Source organism: Triticum aestivum, chromosome 2A, assembly GCF_018294505.1.
Source record: "Triticum aestivum cultivar Chinese Spring chromosome 2A, IWGSC CS RefSeq v2.1, whole genome shotgun sequence".
Classification (NCBI taxonomy): Eukaryota; Viridiplantae; Streptophyta; class Magnoliopsida; order Poales; family Poaceae; genus Triticum; species Triticum aestivum.
The window spans coordinates 454,423,159-454,428,346 of record NC_057797.1 but is presented as its reverse complement, the minus strand read 5'-3'; the positions used below and the strand labels follow the sequence as shown (position 1 = coordinate 454,428,346).

The 5,188-nt window shown below is 49.0% G+C and overlaps 1 pseudogene; it reads right to left on the bottom strand.

Annotated features, from left to right (window-relative positions):
- Nucleotides 1–778: 778 nt before the first annotated feature.
- LOC123185401 (hevamine-A-like) lies at nt 779–1,997 on the bottom strand (annotated as a pseudogene).
- Between the last annotated feature and the right edge of the window lie 3,191 nt (nt 1,998–5,188).

Sequence of the window (5,188 nt, the reverse complement as noted above, 5' to 3'; positions counted from 1 at the left end):
AATCCTCCACATCCGACCCCAGGGCCCAAAAACGAGAACCAAGCACCGGCAGCGGAGAGGAGGGAGGGAAGAAACCCACTTGCGGAGAGCCAGGGGGGGAGAGGGGGAGAGCAGCTACACACGGAGAGGATGGCGACCGGACACCGGCCACCGGGGAAGGGCGGGGGGCAGACCTACCGAGGCAAGGAAGAGGGGAGGAAGGGAGGGGAGAGAGGGAGGAGAGAGGAGCCATCAACTTCTACTTCAAGCAGCAGGGCACTCTAGGGTTCCTCGCGCCGGCCTCGGCCTCGTGCTCGCTCACTTTATTGTTCCATGAGAAAAAAATTGAGACCGGTTTTAACCATGTCACGTCGTACGTCCACCGGAACTTAAAGGATTGTACGTAAGACACTTCCGGTCAAGAGAAAGTGGTGCTATACGTAAAACCTAGAAAAAATATTTAGAACAATCGTGTTTCGATATGCTTACCAAGAGGACTAGTAAATGTGTAGTCAGTCCAGTAGTTCCATCATCTGACCCAAATTTAGTGTATTGAACGAGGTTTGTCGGTTGCATCACGCCTAACGCATTGAAAGAGGTTTGTCAGTTGCACACATCATAGAAACGGGTATAGTATGACTTTTTTTGTTCCCAATTTTTTTTATTCACACGCCTCGCTGCCGCTCGCCGCGGCGCCCCCATTTCCGCCTCGGTGCTGTTCCTCGCCTCCTTCCTTCTCCTACAAAATAGATTGAGCCCATTTGCAAATGCGATCAACTTAGAAATAGCTGCCGCGATAAATTAAAATTCGCCTTTATTGCACACCATACATACACATACATATACTCCAACTTGGGAATTACACACATACTACAACTTCCCGACATATGTAATCAGATATACGTACTCATCAGATGATATATAATCCGACGATCTTCTTATTACGGTGCCATGCATACGTACTGCAAGGGCACTCCACGTAGGGGACTCTTCCGTAGTGTAGTACTCCGTATAATCGATGATGCATGCAGGCATCAGACGGCGCTCTTGACGTGCCTACTATACCCAGACTTCATGTCAAAGTATCTGCTCCACAGCACGATCCCTCCGTAGTTCTTAGACCGGTGCACGATGGGCAGCACCTTGGACACCAGCGTGTCCGGATCTACGTACCCGCTGCCCTTGTTCGACGCCTCCCGCTCCGCCGGCAGCCCGAGGCAGACCGAGCTCTTGGGCAGGCCCTTGGTCCAGTCCTCCCACGCTGCCTTGAACGCAGCCACGTTGCCGGCCCTGTAGCTGCACACCGGGTTGTTGTAGAACTGGACATGCACGCGGTCGAAGAGCCCCGTCCGGAGCGCCTCCCCCAGCCTCTTGTCCGGGAACGGGCACTGCGGCGCTGCCGTGATCAACACCTTCTTCTCGCCCTTCCTGTTGCTGTAGGCCTTGAGGTCCCTGGCGAGGTCGTCGTAGTAGGCCTTGCTCCCGAGCTCGATGTCGAAGTCGATGCCGTCCAGCACGGCGTCGCCGAACGGCCGGGAGTGGGACTTCCCGCCGAGGTAGTTGTCCCAGAGGTGGTTGGCCACATCCTTGGCGTCGGCCTTGGAGGCGAGGGAGTACTTTCCAATGCCGCCGCCGATGGCGAGCAGGACGAGGATTTTCTTCGACTGGCAGTACTTGACGTCGTGCCCGACGTCCTTCCAGGGGTGGCCGGCGAGGTCGAGCTTGTACTTGCCGCGGCCGAAGTTGGTCAGGAAGGAGAGGATGACGGTGGAGTAGAGCTTGCTCTCGCAGGCCTTGCGGAGCGACCCCTCGCTGGAGGTCTGGCACTCTGGCCCCAGTACACCGTGATCCGGCCTGTCTTCCCCGTCGCGGCTGCCGTGCCGAGCGACGACAGGAGGATGCAGCAGACGATGGCCAGGGTTAGGCGGCACCCCATGTCGTTCATCGACATGATCTTCTTCTTCTTCTCCACCCTCGGATTAGCTAGCTAGGTGTTTGTGTTTTTACTTGCACTGTGTCTGCACGGATTGTTATGCGACGAGCTGGTTCTTTTATAGGCAGCAGCCGGGTTCGTTTCCTCCGCCTGAAGCAAGCATGCGTACGTGCGACTTTCCCTTCTTTTTCTAAGGATGTGATCCGCAGGACTTGGATTTGCTAATTCTGAGAATTAACAAAGTCCCATCTAACTCTCCTACACGTTAATTAAACAAAAAAAACCCGAACCAATCTGTGCTTGATGGGTTAGAGGAACTGTGGTATTCCCAGCCCATCGGGTTCATATCATGGTGCTCACATTTATTTCTGAATTTATTTCAGGATTTCCGACAATGCGCGTTCAGTGGGAGTGATGTTAAAAAAAGAAAAAAAAGAAAAAAATCCTCATAATTCTCCGGCTTCCCAGGAGTCGACACACACTGCCGGCCCCCCTTGCATGCATGTGCTATTGTGTTGGTATATGTTACATCGTGTGTTTTTTCTCACAAGTGTCCTACAAGAACATGGCTCCATATCTTGTCAACACATAATATGATGCAACTTGTGGAGTTTTCAATCAATACCATCATACACCGATCACTAATCTGCATGGAAGTGAACAACTCACTTATTAGGTGATACAGATAAGAGTTTGTCTGAACTCAACATTCTCCTCTTTTTTGACCACCGAAACTTGAAAGAATTTCACCGCCGCTTGTAGTCATCTTGATTCACAATTTTCTCACTACACGTGTAACCACCCGAGCCCTGGCCCGTCTCCAAGTCTCTCATGCTAATCGTACACCTCGTTGCTATTACCGTGTCAAGCCTCTGCTGTCCTGATTGAGTCTTTAGGGTCACGATCCCAAACCACTCAACCCCCACTACAGAGTACCACTGATTATCACCGACCGATTTAGAGTATCATGTTTCCTCCAACCATTGGGCCCCAGTCCGAACCACGTGTCACTCGCTTTTCTTGCTGAAATAGGCTTCGTTTCTCTAGATCCTTACACTATAGGCCCTCAATCGGCACCAAGTGAAGTCTTCGATCAGAACACAACTCCACCTTCAACATGACTCCATGGTAGATCATCAGTCCACCCTCGGCCCGCTGACTTCAAGCTCCCATGTGAACCGTCTTGAATCAACCCCGCGTCATAGTCTTGTCGAAGCCATATAAGCCCTCGAGCATGTATCAAGTGTTTCTATGCCGAGAAGTCTGGCACCCTCAGCATCACACTCCTATGTCACCGTCGCTGAACCCACCACCGTCTTCTGTACCAACCAACTCATGTCGATCCGTCAACCTGCATAGTTTGTTGGAGGTATGCCCTAGAGGCAATCATGTATGATGGTATTTCTGATGTGTTCATGAACCGATGTAGTCCTCAGATGTTATCAATGAAGCTTGTCGGCAAGTATACGACTTGTCTATGAGATCTTGTGTTTTATGATATGTTGTAAATAGTCTGTGGTCGTAAGTTACATGTGGGCACACGCCGAACTAGACTAGCATGTAGTACGATGGATGGTTTTATCTCACTAGCCATGAAGCATGTGATGCTCGCGAGGTGCATGGATCAGATCAGATCCGAGGTTGGGTATGGGAGATCGGATCCAAGCTCGGATGGATATCGGATTGGACAGACCCAACTATGCGACACAACGATAGGTCATCTATGAATCTCTAGTACACATACGTATTGCGTCCTCGGACCTGAGCTGACGCACGTGCTCGGGATGGTGACCAACTTTCTTTGGGACGACGAAACGCTGCTTCGTCACTGGATATTTACAAAGGTAGGTTTCGGGCTTGTCCGAACCCATGTGATGAGACATGGTTGAGCAAGATGGGATTTTCCCCTCCGAACTGGAGAGATATACTCTGGGCCCGTCGTGTGATCTGGCCTGGATAAGCATGGCCATGCGACTAGGATTATGAGATAATCCGAAGTGTTGGTCCGATTAACTGGAACGGGAAAGAGGCCCGGCTGCAACATGGATGACTACATCGCCTTGAGCCCAACAATGTATGTCGTGTGGCAAAGGGAACATAAGTGTAATGTACAATTATGAGTGATATTTTTACACTCATTCATCCTAGTTTAAACCGAGATATTTCATTAAAAAAGAGATATTCGCTCAGATATTACTACTAATGACTAACAAATGTAAATGATTCCACTAGTCCTATCTTTGATGTGTTTCCACAGGAAATTGGCTAAAAGGGAAGAAATCGCGTGTGAACATGGAAAGGAATGGGAAGGAAGAAAGAAGGAATCAACAAGAGGTGTGCTAGAAGAAACAACACAAAAGACGACGTTCCATATGACCGTGTGCGCTCGTATGAGCGGTCGTATGGCGTGGATATTTGAGGCAGATCGTCCACCTGAGCAACTTTTATAAAGGGGACCCTACCAAAATGTCAATGGGGGACCGTCGAATGAAGCCATAATATCATCATCTTCCTCTTCATCCACAAACCCTAGCCGTCGCCATTTCCATCTCCATAGCCACCATCACCCCCATAGTGCTTCCTCATATAGTTCATACCTGTAATCGTGCATCGCACAACACATTCATTGTAAGACATATTTGCAATCAATCAATCTTCAAGATGTGTTCTTCAATGTTTTCTTCTTGCGATCTGATCTCCATATGTGAGTGGTTCGGTAAGGTATGGGTTGAGGCATAGGCCTGGTAGCCCTCTATATTAGTTACGAGGCAACTCCGTGTGATGGATATAGCTTGCGGTAGGACAATTGATTCTTGATGTAGGACTCATGTCGGTCAAGATATTATTTGGACACATCCCCTACTTCGGTTCGTAACAAGCACATCTCAATGGGTGACTTCCAGCATACAAATTAAGATCATATCTGGTCCCAACACAAATGCATGGTTATAAGCATTAAGACCTCATACCCATACCTCTTCTTACTATAGGTATTTGAATCACTGTTTGCTTGATTGATCCGGTTAAAAGCTGGAATTGATCCTTTAAAAATAGCTTGCTAGAGACCATCACTTCAAGGGAATCTTCCTCTCGTGGGCTTCATAACCCAGGGTCACCTCTGGGGAAATAGGTGCGGGATACACTTTTTTGTTCCATTACCGGATCACTAGAAGTAGGTATCAAGACCTTTTTCTAGCGCCGTTGCCGGGGAGGAGTTTAGTATTCCTAGTCTTTGTGTTTAGAGTTTTTGTTAAAGTTAAGTTTTGGTTTTTATTT